This window comes from Phacochoerus africanus, chromosome 3, assembly GCF_016906955.1.
Source record: "Phacochoerus africanus isolate WHEZ1 chromosome 3, ROS_Pafr_v1, whole genome shotgun sequence".
Taxonomy (NCBI): domain Eukaryota; kingdom Metazoa; phylum Chordata; class Mammalia; order Artiodactyla; family Suidae; genus Phacochoerus; species Phacochoerus africanus.
Window position 1 is genome coordinate 140,289,630 of NC_062546.1, and position 23,134 is coordinate 140,312,763.

Genomic DNA, 23,134 nt, shown 5'->3' on the forward strand with positions numbered 1-23,134 from the left:
TCTAAGTCAGTTAAAAAAAATTCCCATTGCAATTTTGAAGATGGGTTAATTGATCTGAAAATAGGACATTTTTTTTGCCATGAATTTTAACACATATATAAAGTCTGTTATTAACAGAATCATGTACAAAAACCAATTATTTGCAGTGCAGATCAAACCTTCCTGTTGAACTGAAAGCCTTCTTTTAAAACTTAATAAACATGGGAGTTCCTGTCGTGACTCAGCAGTTAACGAATCTGACAAGCATCCATGAGGGCGCAGGTTTGATCCCTGGCCTTGCTCAGTGGGTTAAGGATTCGGCATCGCCATGAGCTGTAGTGTAGGTTGCAGATGCAGCTCGGATCTGGCATTGCTGTGGCTGTGGCATAGGCCAGCAGCTAGAGATCAGATTCAACCCCTAGCCTGGGAACCTCCATTTGCTACAAGTGCGGCCCTAAAAAGCAAAAAAAAAAAACCAACAAAAAAACCAAAAAAACTTAATAAACAAAAAGATTTACATCTGCAAATATGCTATTCAATGAGATATCATGGGTTTGAAAGCTGTTACTAAAAATTATAACTTATGGGAATTTAAATATACTTTGAAATTATTATTTATTCAGTGTTTTAAAATTAACTTCACTGTTTCACTCTGTGAATTAAGTTTTCTCAGCAAGTGGGCATGTCTCATCTGCTCATTTATCATTTATTTGGGTCTCTTGCCAACTCAAGTTTCTAAATGCAGATCATTTACCCAAACTGCCCAAAGGTGAGCTGTTAGCCTACAGCTGCCCCTTTCTTCATGAGATAAGTATTAGTTACTCTACCACGTGAGGTGAAGTAATACCAAGTCTATTTCAATCTTCCTGAGTTAAATGAAAATTGCTTAAACCCCTTCTCACCAGATGGGATGAAAATCCTACAATACACTCTTGGGGTTCTCTCAATCTCTGGTCATCCTAAAATTGTGGTACATTTTTATCCAACAAAGAGGTCCATTTACTTTCACTTCTATCTGGGGAAGAACTTTATATCTTAAGATTTGCTGTTGCCTTGTGGTCATTTTCCTTGCTGCTACACACTGTCCCTTTTGAGTGTCCACTCAATTGTCCAGAGCTGCAGGGAAGCCACCGTCAACCAACTTCTGCCACAGATCATGCTAAGCTTTCAAAGGAGGCCACATCTGTGGGTGGCTTCCCTTGAGCCAGGGTTCCTTCCCCGGGCTCCAGAGATCACCTAAGGGCCCAGGCGGCTAAATTCTTCTGCCCAGAGAGGCTGTGCTTGAGTTTATTAGTGGATCAGCCCATCACAGAATATGCAACTACTGTCTCTCCAGTCTCAGAAATTCAGGGAGGGTTGGGGAATGGTTGGCCAGTCTCCCAAGTCTCAAGACACAGAGCGTTTACTCCACACCATTCATCAGAAAACAGAGCTTGACTGCCTTTGAGATGGGCCCAAAGTATTTTTAATGAGAAATACTTCCTCTGCATCTCTGATCAGTCATCCTGCTCTGCATAAGCCAAGGGAATCTTCCACTTCTATCTCATGAAAGCAACAAATAAATAACCACCACTACTACCAATAACAACACAATTCAAAGCAGAAGTTAAATCTTTAGTGGGTCTCCACAACAATTTTATACCATTATGTAGCATGAAAATCTGCAGGTGACTATTGTTGAAAACCTCTACTGTTTCCAACTCACAGACAGGGAGAACAGACTTTTGTGGTTGCCAGGGGAAAGGAGGAGGGAGTGGGATGGACAGGGAGTTTGGGGTTAGTAGATACAAACTATTACATTTAGAATGGATAAGCAACAAGGTCCTCTGTATCGCACAGGGAACGATATCCAAGCTCTTGGGATAGAACATGATAGAAGATAGTATGAAAAAAAAAGAACGTATGTATATATGTATGACTGAGTCACTTTGCTGTACAGCAGAAATTGGCACAATATTGTAAATCAACTGTACTTTAATTTAAAAAAAGTTCTCCGGGGGTGGGGGTGGGGGGCAAAAATCTCTACTGTTTCCAACGAACTACCTTGTATCTTCTTTTAGGTACTGAATATAGGTAACAGTTTTAGATGGGACATATTTTTGCCTATTTTCAAGGTAGGATATAGAGCAGTGCTATTTAGTAGAACCTTTTGTGATGATGAAAATGTTCTTTATCTGTGCTGTTTAATATGGTAGCCACCAGGCACATGGTTCCATTGAGCACTGGACATGTAGCACATGCCACTCAGAAACTGAAAAAATTTTTTCCCTTTTGTCCTTTTAGGATTGCACCCCAGCATATGGAGGTTCCCAGGCCAGGGGTCTAATCGGAGGTATAGCTGCCGGCCTACACCACAGCCACAGCAACATGGGATGACCTACACCATGGCCCACGGCAACACTGGATCCTTAACCCACTGAGCCAGGCCAGGGATCGAACCCGCAACGCCATGGTTCCTAGTCAAATTTGTTTCCACTGCATCACGGCAGGAACTCCTGAAATTTTAATTGTATCTAATTTTAAACAAATTTAAATAGCATGGATGGGTCATATCTAGTTCATTGCACAGAGTATTTGCCTTAATTACACTTAATGAAAGAAATTAATCAAAATTCATTTCCAGAGTGAATTTCTTTCTTAACTCTGCATTTAAACTCCTCTTCAAACCAAACAAAACAAACACTTCATCTGGTATTTTGAAAAAAACACACACGCTGAAAATATGTATTTTTGTTCTTTTATCAAAACAAAAGATTATTACAAACTTTAGAACCAGATATTTTTGCTGGATAAGCCTTACCCATCAGCCTTTCTCACTTCCACAGCATGGCTTTTATAAGTTAAACATGTTCAGTGGTAACATAAATAATTTCTTTCCAAAATTAACACACACTGAATTTCAAGTGCAGAGAGACATTCCTCACCCCCACAACCCATCTTTCTGTCAACATAACCTGTCTCACAAAGCTGTTCTCTGAATTGACTCATTTATGAAATGTGCTTTTTTGCCTCTTAAGAATAAGACTCTACTGTCTAGAGAAATTACAAATTAAAAATAAATGTGAACTTATGTTATTTCTCTGGGCATACTATCTATTTGACAACATGCCTTCAATAAAAACAGGGATAAGTTCAGTTACTAGGTTCATCTAACAGCCTTGGGTTTCTGTTCCACTCCCAAAAAACTAAATATATATGAAGTTTGATTGTCTTTAGTGGGAGGTATTTCAATTTACCACAAGGCCACAGTTTGCCCATGGTTATTTTTAGAATCCTGTTCATATTGGACAATTGTATCCTCTGCCACAAGGGCTAAAGTTAGTTGCCAAAGATCCATTTATCATCCCTCTCACTCATGGGGCCCACAGGCTCTAAAATTATTTTTTTCTAAATGTCTGACCCCTCAGGAATAAGTCCAGTGTTCAAACAGCATACAATTTTTGGGGGGGCAGCTGAAAAGGGAATCTGCAAAGAAGAATGGTTCATTTTTGCTTCTTGAAAAAAAGGCTAAAGAATTTCACTTGGAAAAGATATCTATATTTAGGGAGCCTAATTTATACAACTTGTGGTCAGTAGGTCTTTTAATAAACAACTGGTGATCTAGGGGGTGGAGAGATATTTATCTCTAAAGCAGCAAAGAGGGGTGGGATTCTGCAGGGTACCTCCTGAGCTGGTGGAGAGCTGCAAATTACCTAGGGGGAGGAGAAAGCTATTTCTGAAGCAGTGTGGAGGGGTGGGATTCTGCAGGTGGCCTCCTGTATGGGTACAGAGCCAGCATCTTCCTATGAGGTGGAGAAAGTTTTCTCAAAAACAGGGAAAGATCCTGGGGTCTGCAAGGGGCCTGCTGGGTGGGCACAGAGCTGCAATTTGCCTAGTGGACAGAGAAAGGTATCTCGGAAGCAGCACAAAGGATCCTGGAAATCCACACGGGTTTCTTCTGGGTGGGTGGAAAGCTGTGAAAAGCCCATTGAACTGGGTAAAGCTATTTCAGAAGTAGTAAAAAAGGTCCTGAGAGTCACAAAAGGCCTGGTGGGTGGGTGACGAGCCACCACCTGCAGAGGAGATGGAGAAAGTGAACTTGGAAACAGCACAAAGGCTCCTGAGAGTCACAAGAGTCCAGGTGGGTAGGTGGAAAGCCCCAAAAGGCCCAGTGAAGGTGCAAAGAAAACCTAGAAACAATGCACACAGCCTGGGAGAGAGGCATAAACAGCCTGGTGGACTGGTAGAATGATCTCAGGAATAGCACAAGCTCCGTGTTCCCTACCCACAATCAAGCAGGGGATTGCAAAAGCAGTGTATGTTGCACAGCTCACCAAAGGAGCTGAGAGGGGCCCACTGGTGCACATTTTTACTTCACAATGGCTACAGGGAGTGCTCTACCATCAGCCTGGTAGGAGGAAGGACCACTGGAACAGTGCAGGCCTTGCAGCTACAGAGAAAGCCTTTTAGCAACATTTCGGTAGCAGCCTTGCCTCTGGAGTTACAGAGAATGCCCACTAGGGTGCCTGCCTCTCCCCCTCCCCCTCAACTACAGAGGGCATTCCCTAGAACCTCACTGACAAAGGGAAGGACTGCAGAATCAACTTCTGATGTTGCCAAAGCAAGAGGGGTCACAGGAGTCATCTTGACCACCCCATCCCTTGCCACAAAAGCAATCCTGTGAACCATGAACCACTGCCAACATTCACACAGTCCCCATTCTTAAGAGCCACTGGCTTCAGGGGAGGTAGTATAATACCACAGCTCCCATCATGTGCTCTAGGTACACGTGAGCCACTACCACCCCTGAGAACCCCAAGATGAGGCATCAGCTGCTGCATCTACAAACCTGTTGTCAAGGGGACAATAAATATATAAAGTTAGACACTACGAGATGACAAAGAAATAGCTTTCAGACAAAGGAAAAGACAAAAACTCATAAAAACTACTAAATGAAGAGAAGATAGGTAATCTATCTGAAAAAGAATTCAGAGTAGTGATAGTAAAGATGATCCAAGACTTTGGGGAAAAAGGTGGAGAGACAAATAAAGAAGTTATAAGAGATGTTAACAAAGAGCTAGAAGACCTAAAGAATAAGCAAACTAAAACAGATAGCACATCTGAAATGAAGAATACACTAGAAGGAATCAACAGCAAGATAATGGAGGCAGAAGAAAGAATAAGTGATGTGGAAGACAGAGAGGTGGAAATCACTGCAATGGGGCCAGGGGGAAAGAAAAAAGAATGAAAAGAACAGAGGAGTCTAAAAGATCTCTGGGACAACATTAAACATACCAAAATTTACATCATAGGGGTTTCAGAAGGAGAAAAGAGAAAGGACCAGAGAAAATATTTGAAGGGATTATAGTTGAAAACTTCCCCAATATGGGAAAGGAAATACTCAAGTTGAGAAAGCACAGAGAATCCCACACATGATAAACCCAAAGAGAAACACAGTGAGACACATACTAATCAAACCAACAAAAATTAAATACAAAGAACAAATATTAAAAGCTACAAGGGAAAAGCAACAAATAACACACAAAGGAACCCCCATAAGTACAACAACTGATCTTTCAGCAGAGATTCTGCAAGCTAGAAGGGAGTGGCAATATATATTTAAGGTGATGAAGGGGAGGAATCTAGAACCAAGAATACTATACCCATTTCTAAGCAGAAAAGAAAAAGCCACAATTAGGAGTTCCCGTCGTGGCGCAGTGGTTAACGAATCTGACTAGGAACCGTGAGGTTGCGGGTTCGGTCCCTGCCCTTGCTCAGTGGGGTAACGATCCAGTGTTGCCGTGAGCTGTGGTGTAGGTTGCAGACGCGGCTCGGATCCCGCATTGCTATGGCTCTGGTGTAGGCCAGTGGCTACAGCTCCGATTGGACCCCTAGCCTGGGTACCTCCATATGCTGTGGGAGCGGCCCAAAGAAATAGCAAAAAGACAAAAAAAAAAAAAAAAAGGAAAAAGCCACAATTAGAAACAAGAAAATTTCAAGTGAGAAAACTCACTGGTAAAGACAAAGATAAAATAAAGGTAGAAAATCACCCATCGACAAATATGATATCAAAACTAGAAGGCATGAGAAGAAGAGAAGTCAAATGCAGAACATTGGAAATGCATTTGTAAATAAGACAACTGCAACCCAAAACAATTCTATATACATACATATGGTCATATCCAAATCTAATGGGAACCACAAACTAAAAACTGTAGTAGACACACACGTAAGAAAGAAAATCAACCCAAACAACACTAAATATAGTCAACAAATCAAGAGAAGACAACAAAAGAAGGAATGGGAAAAAAAAAAGACCCAAAGTAACAATCCAAAGTAATTAACAAAATGGTAATAAATACATATTTATCCATAATTATACTGAATGTAAATGGATTAAATGCTCCACCAAAAGACACAGACTGGCTGAGTGGATACAAAATAAGACCCATATATATGCTGTTTACAAGAGACCCACTTCAGACCCAAGGACACATACAGACTGAAAGTGAGGGGATGGAAGAAGATATTACATGCAAATGGAAACCAAAGGAAAGCAGGAGTAGCAATACTCATATCAGACAAAATAGACTTTAAAATAAAGAAAATCACAAGGGACAAAGAAGGACACTACATAATGATACAAAGATCAATTCAAGAAGATATAACAATTGTAAATATATATGCACCTAAAATTGGAGCACCTCAATTTATAAAGCAACTGTTTTAAGGCATCCATAAAAGGAGAAATTGACACCAACACAATAATAGTGGGGGACTTCACCACTCCACTTACATCAAGGGACAGATCATCCGAAGAGAGAAGAAACAAGGAAACATAGGCCTTAAATGATACCCTAGACCAGATAAATTTAACTGATATTTATAGAACTTTCCAACCCAAAGCAGCAGAATATGCATTCTTCTCAAGTGCACATGGAACATTCTCCAGGATATATCACATTCTGGGTCACAGATCAAGCCTTGGTAAATTTTAAAAAGTTGAAATTATTCCATGCATTTTCTCTGAGCACAGTGCTATGAGACTAGAAATCAACTATAAGAAAAAAAACAGCAAAACCCACAAACTCCTGGAAACTAAAAAATATGCTGCTAGCAGCCAAAGGATCATTGAAGAAATCAAAGAAGAAATCAAAAGATACTTAGAGACAAATAACAACAAAAATACAATAACCCAAAATCTATGGGACACAGCAAAAGCTTTTCTGAGGAGGAAGTTTATTGCAATACAATGTTATCTCAGGAAAGAAGAAAAACCTCAAATAAACAACCTAACCTTACACTAAAACAACTAGAAAAGGAAGAACAGACAAAGCCCCAAATTAGCAGAAGGAAAGAAATCATAATGATCAGAGCAGAAATAAATGAAATAAAGAAAAGAGTACATAGAGAAGATCAATGAAATCAAAAGTTGGTTCTTTGAAAAGATCAACAAAATTGATGAACCCTTAACCAGACTCATCAAGAAAAAAAGGAAGACTCAAATGAATAAAATTAGAAACGAAAAAGGAGAAGTAACAACGGACATCACAGAAATATAAAGGATGATAAGAGACTACTATATGCAACTATATGCCAAAAAAATGGAAAACCTAGAAGAAATGGACAAATTCTTAGAAAAGTACAATCTTCCAAGACTAAACCAAGACGAAATAGAAAAAATGAATCTTCCAATCACAAGAACTGAAATTGAAACTGTGATTTAAAAACTTCCAACAAACAAAAGTCCAGGACCAGATGGCTTCACAGGCGAGTTCTATCAAACATTTAGAGAAGAGCTAACACCTATCCTTCTGAAACTATTTCAAAAAATTGCAGAGGAAGAGATACTCCCAAACTCATTCTATGAGGCCACCATCACCCTGATACCAAAACCAGACAAAGATACCACAAAAAAAGAAAACTACAGGCCAATTTCACTGATGAACATCAATGCAAAAATCCTCAACAAAATACTAGCAAACCGCATCCAACAATACATTAAAAGGATTGTACATCATGATCAAGTGGGATTTATCTCAATGATGCAAGGGTTCTTCAACATCCACAAATCAAACAGTGTGAAACACCACATTAACAAACTGAAGAATAAAAACCATATGATTCTCTCAATAGATGTAGAAAAAGCCTTTGACAAAATTCAACACCCATTTCTGATAAAAACCCTTCAGAAAGTGGGCACAACTCGCAACAACACATGTACTCCAATGTTCACTGTAGCATTCTTTGCAATAGCCAAGACATGGAAACAACCTAAATGTCCATCGACAGAGGAGTGGATCAAGAAGATGTGGTAAACATACACAATGGAATATTACTCAGCCATTAAAAGGAACAAAATACTGGCATTTTTAGCAATATGGATGGACCTAGAAACTATCATGCTAAGTGAAGGCCACCATCACCCTGATACCAAATGAGCCATACAATGAGACACCAACATCAAATGCTTTCACTTACATGTGGAATCTGAAAAAAGGACAGACTGAACTTTGCAGAACAGATGCTGACTCACAGACATTGAAAAACTTACAGTCTCTGGAGGAAACAGTTTGGGGGGTGGGGGGATGTGCTTGAGCTGTGGGATGGAAATCCTGTGAAATCAGATTGTTATGATCATTATACAACTACAGATGTGATAAATTCATTTGAGTAATAAAAAAATAAAAACAATAAAATAAAATAAAATTAGAAATGAAAAAGAAATTACCACTGACTCCACAGAAATACAAAGGATCATAGAGACTACTATAACTAACTAGAGTCAATAAAATGGACAACCTAAAAGAAATGGGCAGATTCTTACAAAAGCACAACCTACCAAGACTGAAGCATGAAGAAATTGAAAATTTGAACAGACCAATCACAAGAACCAAAATTGAAAGTAGGATTTAAAACCTTTCAAAAAACAAAAGTTCAGGACCTGATGCCTACAGAGGTGAATTCTATCAAACATTCAGTGAAAAGTTAGTACCTATTCTTCTGAAACTCTTCCAAAAAATAGCAGAGGAAGGAACATTCCCAAGGTAATTCTATGAGGCTGCCATTACCCTGATACCAAACCAGACAAGGATACCACAAAAAAAAAAGAAAGAAAATTACAGACCAATATCACTAATGAACATAGATGCAAAAATCCTCAACAAAATACTAGCAAACCAAATCCAAATATATAGTAAAAGAGTCATACACCATGATCACTTGGGATTTAGCCTAGGCATGCAAGGATTCTTCAGCATCTGCAAATCAATAAATGTGATACACCACATGAACAAACTGAAAAATAAAAACCACATGATCATCTCAATATATCCAGAAAAGGCTTTGGACAAAATTAAACACCCATTTCTGATAAAAACTCTTCAGAGAGTGGAAATAGAGGGAACCTACCTCAATATAATAAAAACTATATAGGAAAAACCCACGGCTAACATCATTCTCAATGGCGAAAAATTGAAAACATTTCCACTAAGATAAGGAACAAGACAAGGATGCCCAACTTTACCACCATTATTTAACATAGTTTTGGAAGTCCTAGCCACCACAATCAGAGAAGAAAAAGAAATAAAAGGAATCCAAATTGGAAAAGAAGAATTAAAACTATCACTGTTTGCAGATGACATGATACTATACCTAGAAAAACCTAAAGACAGCACTAGAAAACTGTTAGAACTCCTCAGTGAATTTGGCAAAGTTGCAGGCTACAAAATTAATACAGAGAAATCATTTGTATTTCTATATAATAATAATGAAATATTAGGAAGAGAAATCAGAGAAATCATCCCATTTACCATCACATAAAAAACAATAAAGCACTTCTTTAATATCAAAAGAGACAAAAAACTATACTCTTAAAATTATAAGACAGTGATGAAAGAAATCAAAGATGACAGAAACAGATGGAAAGATATACCATACTCTTGGATTGGAAGGATCAGTATTGTCAAAATGACTATACTATGCAAGGCAATCTATAGATTCAATGAAATCCCTCGGAAATTACCAATTACATTCTTTACAGAACTAGAACAAAATATTTTAAAATTTGTGTGGAAACACAATAGACCCCAAATAGCCAAAGCAATATTGAAAAAGACAAAAATGGCAGAATCAAGCTTCCTGACTTCAGACAATACTACAAAGCTACAGTCATCAAAATGATATGCTATTGGCACAAAAACAGAAATATACATCAGTGGAACAGGATGTAAAGCTAGAAATAAACCCAAGTACCTATGGTTGACTAATCCATGACAAAGGAGGCAAGAACATACAATGGAAGAAAGGTAGTCTCTTCAATAAATGGTGCTTAGAAAACTGGAAAGCTACATGTAAAAGATGAAAAGAGAACACTATTTAAAACCATACACAAAATGGATTAAGGACTTAAATATAAGGCCAGATACTATCATCAAACTCTTAGAAGAAAACATTGGCAGAATGTTTTTTGACATAAATCACAGCAACATCTTGTTCAATCCACCTCCTAGAATAATGATAAAAAAGAAACAAATAAAACAATGGGACCTAATTAAACCCAAAAGCATTTGCATGGCAAAGGAGGCCATTAGAAAAACAAAAAGACAACCCAAAGAATGGGAGAAAAATCTTTGCAAACAATGTACAAACAACACATACAACTCAACAACCAGAGAACAAACAACCCAATTGAAAAATTGGCAGAAGACATAAATAGACAATTCTCCAAAAGACACATGGATGGCCAACAGGCACATGAAAAAATACTCAGCATCACTAGTTATTAGAGAAATGCAAATCAAACTACAATGAGGTACTACCTCACATCTGACAGAATGGCCATCATTAACAAGTCAACAAATAACAAATGCTGGAGAGGATGTAGAGAAAAGGGTACCCTCCTTTGCTGTTGGTGGGGATGTAAATTGGCACAACCACTTTGGAAAACGGTATGGAGGCACCTCAGAAAACTAAATATAGAACTACCATATGATCCAGCAATACCACTCCTGAACATACATCTGGACGAAACTTTCATTGAAGCAGATACATGCTCCCCTATGTTGATTGCAGTGCTATTCACAATAGCCAAGACATGGAAACAACCTCAATGTCCATCAACAGATGAATGGATTAAGAAGATGTGGTATATATATACACAATGAAATATTACTCAGCCATAAAAAAGAACAAAATAATGTCATTTGCAGTGCCATGGATGGAAGTAGAGATTCTCATACTAAGTGAAGCAAGCCAGAAAGAAAAAGACAAATACCATATGATATCACTTGTTTGTGGAATCTAAAATATGGCACATATTATACTATATATAAAACAGAAACAGATCATGGCCAAGGAGAGCAGACTTGTGGTTCCCAGAGAGGAGAGGGGAAGGAGTGGGATGGATGGGTGGTAAGGGGTTTTCGGATGCAAACTGTTATATTTGAAAGGGATGGGCAATGGGGCTCTACTGTACAGCATAGGGAACTGTGTGGACTGGATCACTTTTTTGCACAACAGAAACGGAAGAAACATTGTAAATCAACTACACATTAAATTAAAAAAAAAAATTGACATACCTGAGTTTTCAGCAAACATGGTTTAAAGGCTGGCGCTAGAGGAAACTATGTGAATAGGATTACAATTCAAATTTATTTACTCATTTGCCCAACAATTTTCTACTGGAATGAAAAATTACAGCTGACTTAAAGAATGTATTTTCCCCTCAACTCTCTAATAGAGTGGTCTGGGAGATACACCATGACCATAATAGTAATTTATTCAAGAATTCAAAGCTGCTATATAGTCTATGCAAGTATCATGGAAAATCATGCTTAATTTAAAATGCATGTATTGAAGAAGAAAGTCATACATCAGAGAGTGCATCAGCAATGTACCAATGGGGAGATGTAGCAAACAATGCCAGGAAATTCAAGCTGATGCCTTAGAAGATTTCTCCTATGGGTCTGAGCATGAAAAAGAATTACACACTGAAGGAAGTATACTTGTACCAAAAGGTAATAACACTGCATCACTGCCTTGGTCTCTGAGCTCAAATTGGGGCTGATTCAATCCCTCATTCACACAATCTGGCTAGGGACAAGCACATGAGACACACATAGAGATACATTATTTATTTCAGTTTTACTTAGCACAGTGGGATCTGCTCCCTTTAAAAATTAATTTTGTCGATGCCGAGATGCGTAATTTGGAGTCAGTGAAGGGTTTGTTATACCGAACATGTTTCCTGTCTTCACCCAAGAGGTGACTGGAATAAAGGGACTCAAATCATAGCAAGAACTTTGCCGAAGGGAGGAAATTAACTTCCTTAAACAAAGTCATGGATTGCAAAAACAATTCTAGAGAATTGATACAATACGTCAAAAATAGGGTACCCTCCCTTTATCTGATAAGGTGGGTGCCTTAAATGCAGCTTCTTTGGAAATAGGGGCTGTTCTACTACTGAGGGGGAGAGTTGCCCATGTGTGGATCTAAGTCTGGGATGTAGCTGTTTCTTTCTACCCAGGGATGCTTCAGCTGTGTACCCTGCGGCAGACTTTGCTTTGCATCCGAGCCGATAATACTTTGTTGGGTCAAATGAGTAAATGTAGGAAGAAACGAGGAACTTATTTACCTATTGCTACTTAACAACAGTACCTTGTATTTAGCAGCTTTGGACATAAACTTTTATTATCTCAGAGTTTGTGGGAATCAGGAATTGAGGAATGGCTCAGCTTGGTGGTTCTAGCTCAAGGCTTCTCATGAGTCACAGTCAAGATGTTGTCTGGGCTGTGAGAGCAGAGACTAGGGCTTCTCTCTTACCAGAATATGGGAGCCAAAGGGCAATTACTGGGGGCAGGGGACAAGCACAATGAAGCAGGGGTAGAGATTCCAAATGTTGAGGTAACTGAAATTTGGCCAGAGGAAGTGGCTATATTAACAAAGCCCTAGGAAGAGTCAGAAGGTCAAAGCAAAATGAAGAGAAGGGAGGGGTGAGCCAAAAGGCAACCTGATAGTTCGTGACTTGGAACAGAGAGGGTGGAACAGCGGATCATGTGGTGAGAAAAGAACTAGGCTGGGAAGCCACAGCCAGAGTGTCCTGCTTTGGGCTCTCTGTTGCTCCAAGTGCCTGAGCTTGCTCTCTCCCTCACCCCTCCAGGTATTAGGGAGGAGGGGTTAGCAGATGAGAAAGATGGAGGAGTTTTAGGAGGAAGTTTAGAAGAAGAGGATTTTGCACCCTGAGAGCCTCCCTCTGTGGGCAGTTGCCTGCTCACCCCGGTGAATTCTGCTTCTCTCTGGTATTTCCATCATATCACCCTGGTCCAGCTCCTGACCTTGCTGGAGTCTCCAACATGACATCATGCTACTGCTTCTGTCACCATGGGATTCTGAAAATATTTATTCACGATCCTCAGAGATGGAACATAAAATCAATAAACATGAGGCTCCACCAGTCTTTGAAAATATGTCACTGTATTACTTGTGTAAAGAGCTTCCATTTTGTTATTTTGAAGACAATTGAGAGAAATAGAAAATGGACCAAGTACCGAATAATATTAAGTAATAATTTTTTTCTTTTAGGTGTGACAATAGTATTGTGGCTGCTTGGGAAAATGTCATTGGTGCCTAAAGGCCTAGAGCCCTAGACTGGTACCTGGATGCAATCTCACAAGAAGAATGGTCTTCTCGTGACCTTGACCAGAAACTCCTTTCCCATGTTGTTACCACTATGTGTTTGACACCCTCATGCCAGGCACACTCTCCATCCTGATCCTCTCAGCTTGCCCTGCCTCACCCTTGACTCTGGAGCTATGTCCAATTCTCTAATTCTGACATGGTTACTTATTAGCTAATGATGGCCTTGCTTCACTCCTTAGACCTGAAACTAGGTACACTATTTCTTCTTTTTTTCTTTCTTGGCTGCCCTGCAGCATGTGGAGTTCCCAGGCCAGGGATCAGATCCGAGCTGCAATTGCCACCTATGCCACAGCTGCACCAATGCCAGATCCTTAACCCGTTGTGCAGAGACAGGGATTGAACCTGCATCCCAGGGCCGCAGAGACACCACTGATCCTGTTGTACCACAGCTGTAACTCCAGGTACTCTATTTCTGGCTTCAATAGTTGCTTTCTTTCTCAACTATGATAAAAGCTCTCCTGGCTGTATGACATGAATTTTCCCATATATATCTTTGGACTTTATGTTCTTTTTTTTTTTTTTTTGTCTTTTTGCCATTTCTTGGGCCACACCTGTGGCATATGGAAGTTCCCAGGCTAGGGGTTTAATCAGAGCTGTAGCCACCGGCCTACGCCAGAGCCACAGCAACTCGGGATCCGAGCCGCGTCTGCGACCTACACCACAGCTCACAGCAACGCCGGATCGTTAACCCACTGAGCAAGGGCAGGGATCGAACCCGCAACCTCATGGTTCCTAGTTGGATTCGTTAACCACTGAGCCACGACGGGAACTCCTTTTTTTTTTTTTTTTGGACTTTACATTCTTATTCAGTGTGTGTGTATGTGTGTGTCCTTGCTGGATTTGTCACAGATAAGAGATGGAATCTTCACATTGATGACCATGTTGCCTTTCCTGAAACCTGTATGAAACCCTTCAGCTCTTCTTTTCCTATTTCAAAGTCCATATCCCTCCTTGGACCTCCCCCAGGTTGCTTCCTGCCTAAAGGATGCTTCCTATACTTATTGTCAGGTGAAAATGGCTGACATGCACAAAATCCAACAGACGACCAATTTATCCTGGTTAGGAAGAGCGACCTCATTGACAGTTCTTCAACAACTTATCTGTCATGTTACCTCACCTATCCACTTCTGCACTATAACCTCACATATCTTGGAATTATGCCAAAACTTCTCCCAAATGCTTTTAGTAGTTTTATAGAGAATGCCTCAGAGAATACCTGGTTTGGGAAATTACGATCCTTACAGACCTAGAGTGGAAACTCCCAAATTCCAACATAAAAATTCATAGAAAGGATGATCCAAATCAATTATCCACTTCACTATTAAACAGTAAACTCTGTAAACATGAGAGCCTTTTGGAGTAAGTGACATCTTTTTTTTTTTGGCCTTTTAGGGCTGCACACTCCGCATACGGAGGTACCCAGGCTGGGGGTCTAACTGGAGCTGTAGCCGTCTATCTATACCAGAGCCACAGCAATGCCAGACCTGAGCCGAGTCTGCGACCTACACCACAGCTCAAGGCAACGCTGGATCCTTAACCCACTGAGTGAGGCCGGGGATCAAACCCACAATCTCATGGTTCCTGGATTCGTTTCTGCTGTGCCATGATAGGAAGTCCATAAGCGACATCTTTAGGAGTTAATTCACATGTTTTCATCCCTTGGCCAGAGAGAATTTCAAGCAGTTCCCGTGGATTCGCTCAACATCAGACCTGCCCTTATGCTGTATTCTGGAAACAGCCCCCTCCAGAGAATACTGCTCATTGGATAGCATGACCCAAGGCTCAGGTAAAGAGGAAACCTCTCATCCATTTTTAGAAATCCAGGAAATGGCTTATATTTATTTGACCCTAATTGAATTCAATCACAAATATTTACTAAGTATTTTTAGTCTATAATTCATTTTACCAGACGCTGGAATGCTGGAAGAGCATTTGTTTAAAAAAAAAAAAAAGTAAGAAATGAGGAATTCCTGTTGTGGCTCAGTGGTTAGCAAACCCGACTAGCATCCATGAGGATGTGGGTACCATCCCTGTCCTCGCTCAGTCTTCAGGGTTAAGGATCCTGCGTTGCCATGAGCTGTGGTGTAGGTTGCAGATGCGGTGTGGATTCTGTGTTGCTGTGGCTGTGGTGTAGGCTGGCAGCTGTAGCTCTGATTTGACTCCTAGCCTGAGAATCTGCATATGCCTCAGATTGGCCCCCAAAAGATGAAAAGACCTAAAAAAAAAAAAAGAAAGAAAGAAATCATCTCTATCCTCAAGGAGCTTTAGCTTAATAAAAAAAGTACAGATATAATTATGGTATAACAGAGAAAAGTAAGAGCTCTGAGAACTAACAAGACCCTAAGTTGGTTTGAGGAAAGGAAACATCTGGGCAGTTGGGCATAGAGAGGTTTGTGAGGCTGTATTGAGCATTTGGCACAGGCCTGCAGTGAAAAATGTGAGTTTCACAGCATCAACAGGAGAGGGAAGGGTGTTCTCTAGGCCAGGCGTTGGCAAACTTGTTCAGTAAAGACCAGATAATAAATATTTTAAGGTGTGGTCACATTCTTTCTCTGTTGTACGCTTTTACCCTCTTCCTTTTCTACCTTTGAAACATGTAAAAACCATTTTTTTTTTTTTTTGTCTTTTTAGGATTGCACCTGTGGCGTCTGGATGTTCCCAGGCTAGGGGTCAAATCTGAGTTGCAGCTGTTGCCAGCCTATGCCACAGCCACAGCAACACCAGATCCGAGCCACATCTGCAGCCTACACCACAACTCATGGCAATGCTGGATCCTTAACCCACTGAGTGAGGCCAGGGATCGAACCCACATCTTCATGGATGCTAGTGGGATTCTTAACCTGCTGAGCCACAATGGGAACTCCCCTAAAAGTCATTCTTAGCTTTTGTCCTGTATAAAAATGGACTGCAGAGATCCAACCACGGGGCATAGTGTGCCAACCCCTGTTGCACGCCACTTGAAAAAGGTATGGATATGGAAAGCTGCAGTGTGTTTCTTTTTGGCTGAAAGTTATGGAAAGAGGGGATGTGGAGACTGGGAAACAGGATGGAAAGAGTTGGTTACGGCTCCAGTTAGCAGGGCCTTGGATGTCAGTGCAAGTTCATTAAGTGGGAGAGAAAATCTGAAGGTTTCCAAGCAAGGAAAATGATACGATAGAGCTTCACTTTTGGAAGCTTAATTTGATGAGCATATGTGGGATGGAGTCATGCACCAAGTCGGGGACAGTCCACAAGAGAAAACAAACAGGGTCTGAATAACATGGTAGCTACAATGTTTGAAAGATGGAGACAGGCAGGCAAGACTAGGTGCCTTTTTATGAAGAAAAGAAACAAGCATATTGTTATGAAAAATATATTTGTATAAAGCAGGCAGGCCATTATGAATGCAAGGCTTGGGAGAACCAAATAAGCCACGAATACAGTCATTAGTGAAACAAGATTGCACAATGTCACTGTCAGGTTTTATGTCACCAAGTGAAATCTTTGATCCTCAGGTTGCTGAACACAGAAAAGTAATTGCCTCTCAAATTGATACCTGGCCTGGTGAGACCCTTTCAGAAATCTCCTATCTGATGGCCAAGGGAGGAGTTATTAAAGACTATTTGTCATTGGAGATGACCATGTCTTAGGAGATGAGCAGGCAAGAGACATGAATGAAAACAAATTTGGGAAAAGAATCTGAAAAAGAATGGATGCGTGTGTATGTGTAACCGAATCACACTGTTGTACAGAAGAAATCATCACAACATTGTAAATCAATTATACTTCCAGAAAACTTAAAAAAATAAAGTTCCTGGCACACATTAAAAGAAAAAGAAAAAAAAAATGCCAGTGGAAGCAGACTGTGGTTCTTGGTATCTGTGATTAGTTAAAACTATTTCTGGGAGTTCCCATCGTGGCTCAGTGGTTAACGAATCCGACTAGGAACCATGAGGTTGGGGGTTCAATCCCTGGCCTTGCTCAGTGGGTTAAGGATCTGGCGTTGCCATGAGCTGTGGTGTAGGTTGCAGACGCGGCTCGGATCCCGCGTTGCTGTGGCTCTGGCGTAGGCTGGCGGCTACAGCTCCGATTGGACCCCTAGCCTGGGAACCTCCATATGCCGTGAGAGTGGCCCAGGAAATGGCACAAAGACAAAAAATAAACATAAAATAAAAATAATAAAATATTTCCCATCCGACAATTAAAAAAAAAACTATTTCTGGATAGAATTTGCTCATACAAATTTCTATAACATGATATTGAACATCAAGTGATGGGAATAAGAAAGCAGTTTACAGAACCACAAGGCATCTTAGTTTCATCAATGAGAGAGTGGACAGCAGAAGCTTGAGACCAATTCAAGCTAGAAGTCTGCACATGCGTTGTGATGGACCTGGTCAACTCAATACTCTTTTAAACACATGAAGCTCTACAAAGCACCAGTGACAAGATTAAGGAATCCTGGTATTCCAATTTTCTAAGGTTAGAATAAAAAGCTAGGAAGGACATAGCAAAACAAAACAAAACCCCCAAGTTTGGGGGAGAAAGAGAAATTCAAATGCATTTCTTAAATATGAAGACGAAAGAAGCTGAAGGAATATTACTGGAATGAATTCACGCACCTAACAAACTTCAGTTCTCTTTAACAAAACTATGCTGAACAAACGAATAAAAACTGGGACCACCCCCCCACCACAGCATCTGATAGCTGCACAGGACAATCTAGCAATCCCAGTCTTTCTCACAGACATCAAAGCATTCCCCTCTTTAGAAGGATAGAAGCTACATGCCAGCACAGATCTGCCTTCACCTACAATGAAAGCTCATGGACACTCCTTTGTATAACTCCAAACCTGACCTTGAGTCAGACAGCTCCCCAAGAAGAACGCTCTCCATCTACTGCAGAAAGAATTTCAAGGGAATATGGGAGGGGGTGAAGGACAGCCCTAAAGCCATATATGTAAGAGTGAGAAGAATTATAGTGGAAAGATAAACAGAAAAATTTCACACATTCTCCTGTGTGTTTGAAACCTTTTCCTAGGACCTAGAAACTATTGTCTTGGAGACATAAACTGAAATAGTTTCCTAGAAGTTTCTAAATGGTTATTGGCTGTTGTGATCACAATTTGTAAACATTAGGAGGTGATTTCCTTCATGAGCTTCTTGGGAAGAGGATGTAAAAAATGTTCTTAGACTAAGCAACTCCCTGTTCCATGTAGTCCATGTATTCACTGAGTGGTTTTTGAATTTCTTTTTTTTCTTCTGCTTTTTTTTTGGGGGGTGGGGGTGGGGCTATACCCACGGCATATGGAAGTTTCCAGGCTAGGGGTTGAATTGGAGCTATAGCTACTGGCCTACACCACAGCCACAGCCACTTGAGATCCAAGTTGTGTCTGCGACCAACACCACAGCTCACAGCAACACCAGATCCTTAACCCACTGAGTGGGGTCAGGGATCGAACCCAAGTCCTCATGGATACTAGTCAGGTTCATTACTGGCTGAGCCATGATGGGAACTCCTAGGTTTGGAATTTCATTAAATATAAACACCTTCCTTTCATATATCAAGAAATTGTAGCATAGTTCTAAATAAGATTGCTTTTTCCATTTAGCTTGTACAGCTAAAAATGGCCAACTTAAGAAAGCAAACATGTTTTTCCTGTCACTGTATGCAGCTTGCAAATTTGAAGCAACACTACAAACTGGTCCCAAGTGCAGAACTCTCAAAGAATTATGCCTTTTTAAAGAAATAATAACACCACCTTCAATGTTTAAAATATTGTAAATTACAGATAATGATTGATGATGGGGAGATCTGTGTTTGCAGCCCAAAGGGTAAAAATTTTCAGAATCTTCTCAATTCACTTCTTTCCTTTTAAAGAATTCACTGCAGAGTAGTACATTATTCTCTATTGAGTATACTTAGCTGCCAATTACATGAAAATGTATTATAAAAATAATTGCTTTTCATCCTCACTAACCAACTATTAGGAAGAAGAATGATGGGAAAAATCAGTCAACATTTTAATAATTCTACAACAGTATTTATAATGAATCCTCTTATCAAATTATGTGTAGAAAAGCATTTCCCACCCCATTTTCTAGTGACTTGGGCAGCACTTGAATTAAAAGATAGACATTCTCATTATGAACTCATTATAGCATTCCCCACAGACTATGGAGACTCTTCAGTATCTGGAGGAAAAATTAGATCTTGCCTTCCCACTGTTGCTTCTCACAGGCTTTGTAGAAGACTTAATTGAACCTGGCACACACTCCTAGATTTTCTACACAAAATTCACCATTTATTCCATTTTGAGTAATTGCAAGGATGCTAATGCATTCTTCAGATGATGTGGGCCATAAAGCTCGCAAGAAAAGAGAAGTGCTCTCAGACGTCTCCATTAACTCGAAGGGAGCGGGCTAGGGAACAAAAGCCTTGCACCTGTGCTTTGCTGCAGCCCTTTCTCTCTGGTGGATGCAGGCGGCTCTGATTCCCCACCCCCACTACCCATCTGTTGTTACAGCTGGGTCTCACTCATTTCCTGAGAGAAATGCTTATCAGGATGCCACCTGATTGACGTGCACATAAGTTCACACCACCCACCTTTGGTTCAGGGCTGGTAAGTCATGGTTGGATTTCTGTCAGAAGCGTCTGATTCTCCTCATCAATGATTTAGGACTAAGAATATGGCACCCTAGCTGGTCTGAAGGGAGCTGGGTGACAATTTGAGGAATTCCCCAGCTTCCTTTCAAATCCAGTAGAGGTAAAGAAAGTCTATTCGACTCAATAAAATGCAGTCATTACCTGTCACGCGCCAGGCACAGAGGATACAAGCGAGTAAGGGATGAACTGACAAATGGCACACAGAAAAGGGCCCAGCCAAGTACAGAACTGGGGGAGGGCTTTCCCACAGGGGATTCAACAGAGGCTCTGTCTGTGAAGGAGGCAGCAAATGACTTGGGGCTTGGAGGCCACACAGGGTTTGAGTGGGCAGAAAGAGCAAGCTGTCTCTGCCAGGTGGGATAGTGTGAAGCTGGCACAGGGACATGTTTTGGAAAGACTATCACAAGACTTTCCTTGGTGACAGGAGTGGTTCTCACACTCAGAATCATCTGGAGGGCTTGTTGGGAGTTCCCTGGTGGTCTAGTGGTTATGATTCAGTGATTTCACTGCTGTGGCCCAGATTCAATCCCTGGTCTGGGAACTGTGATCCCACATCAAGTCACTGCATGTATCAAAGAAAAAAAAAATCACCTGGAGGGCTTATTAGAACACAGGTTGCTGGGTTCCATACCCTGCTCCCTTTCCTCACTGAATTGGTCTGAAGCCAACTGAGAATCTGCATCTCTTACAAGTTCCCAGGTAATGCTGATGCTGGTGGTCCAGGAGAAAACTCAGAGAAACCCTAAGCAAGAAGGTAGCATTTCTAGGGGAAGATGAGGCTGAGAAGATGGATGGAGCCCAACTGCGAATGGCTGTAAGGTTTTGGAAGAAGTTAGGATGGATTTGAAAAAGCAGAGAGGCATTTTGGGAAGTGTCCTCTGCCCCCTGTGCTGAGAAAAACGTGGAAAGGGAAGGGACTCATCACAGGAGATGCTCATAGTAGGTGAGGCTCAAGGCTCGGCGACCTTAACATGGATCAGGAAGATGGTCTAGCAAAAGAAAAGAGATGGTGCAAAACCCCACTCAGTCATCTCCTTCAAACTAAGTTTCAAGATACATTTGCATAAGATTTGGCAAAACAATTTACTAGGAAAACTCTAAGCTACTGGCTATCAAAGTTTCAGGTAAGAGGCTCACTAGAGAAGCTTGTTAAGAGTGCACATGCAGCAGTGTGCTCAGCAGTCTGTTGGATTTGTTTCTTGCTTCCACGTTGTTTGCAATGAACGTCCCTTTGCCTCTGACTTCCCTCCAAGTTTTTTTCCAGCCTCAACCCTCAGAATCAGCCACTCAGCTATCTTCATCCTCCGGGACTAGCCAACACTATTTTTTGAGTTTAACTCCTCATAACAGATCAACCACGAGCGCCCAGTTTCATCAGAATTATTCTAATGAGGTGGAGGCCTTCATCAAGCGCCTGGTCAGCATGCTGGCCTCCTATACCTACCTCTCTCTGGGGTTTTATTTCCACAGAGAGGATGTTGCTCTGGAGGGTGGGCCACTGTTTCTGTGATTTGCGGAGGAGAAGCACAAGGGGGCTTAAAGATGCAAAACCAGCACCCAGCTGCACCCTCTTCCAGGACATGCAGAAGCCATCTGAGGATGAGGTAAAACCCAGGATGCTCCGGAAGCCACCCTGCTCATGGAGAAAAACCTGAACCAGGCCCATTTGGATCTACATGCCCTGGGTTCTTCCCCTGCAGACTGCTACCTCTGTGACTTCCTGGAGAACAGCCTCCTGGATGAGCAGGTGAAACTCATCAGGAAGATTCATGATGATTATGTCATGCTCTCAGCTGTGCATGTGGGTGGCCCATAGAAAGGTCAGAGGTCCACTCTCATAGCCCATGAAGTTGTACCACTTGGAGGGACCAACTCCACCCACAGGCAGAGGACAGCCTGCTCTACCAGGCTCAGTTCTTCTCCAGGCTTTGTCTCTGCCCATAACTCATTTCACAATAAAACAGAACAAAACATCAACACACTCAATGACATGGACTGTGCAATTCCATTTATAGAAAATTCTAGAAAAGGCAAGAGGTTAATTAGAGAAGGCAAATTAATGAGAGTTTGGGTTGGGGGGGGAGGGCATCAACAGCAAAGGGGTATAAGGAAACTGTGTCTTTGTAGTGTGGCCACACAATTGTGTACACCTACCAAAAAAATTCATCAAACTCTACAATTGAAATAGGTAAATTTTTACGGAATGCAAAAATACCTTAATCAAAATCATTAAAACGAAAAAAAGAAGAAGAAGATGGACAACTACATGACTAACCTCCGCAAGCTGGTTGGTCCCCAGGATAGGCAAGCATCTCTTGAAAGCCTCACCCTCAAGCAGGACTAGGAGGCTCTGGAGCCCAGTGGCCTTTGAGGAGCCCTCTAGTGTCAGGGCTTCTACCTGAAGCCCCCCTCTGCAGCACTAGGCAGCTTTTTAACCACCCTGGAGGAGCCTGCTCCCTTGGACCAATGGAAACAATAAAGTTTTTGGCTGAAAAAAAAAAAAAAAGCAAATGCATTCTCAGTATATATACAAAACAAGGGAAAGGAACTCTAAGAGATATTTGTACATCCATATTCACAGTGGCATTATTCACAATGGCTAAAAGATGGAATAAACACAAATGTCTATCAATGGATACTAATATATATATATATATATATATATATATATATATAATGGAATATTATTCAGCCTTAAAAAGAAATGCAATTTTTTTTTGTCTTTTTGCCTTTTCTAGGGCTGTACCCTCAGTATATGGAGGTTCCCAGGGGAGGGGTCAAATCTGAGCTGTAGCCGCCAGCCTATGCCAGAGCCACAGCAACGCGGGATTG

The 23,134-nt window shown here is 40.9% G+C and overlaps 1 pseudogene; it reads left to right on the forward strand.

The window, feature by feature from the left end:
- The window catches only part of LOC125121962 (ferritin light chain-like), a 70,938-nt pseudogene extending 48,820 nt beyond the window's left edge, over positions 1-22,118 (forward strand).
- Positions 22,119-23,134: the final 1,016 nt, after the last annotated feature.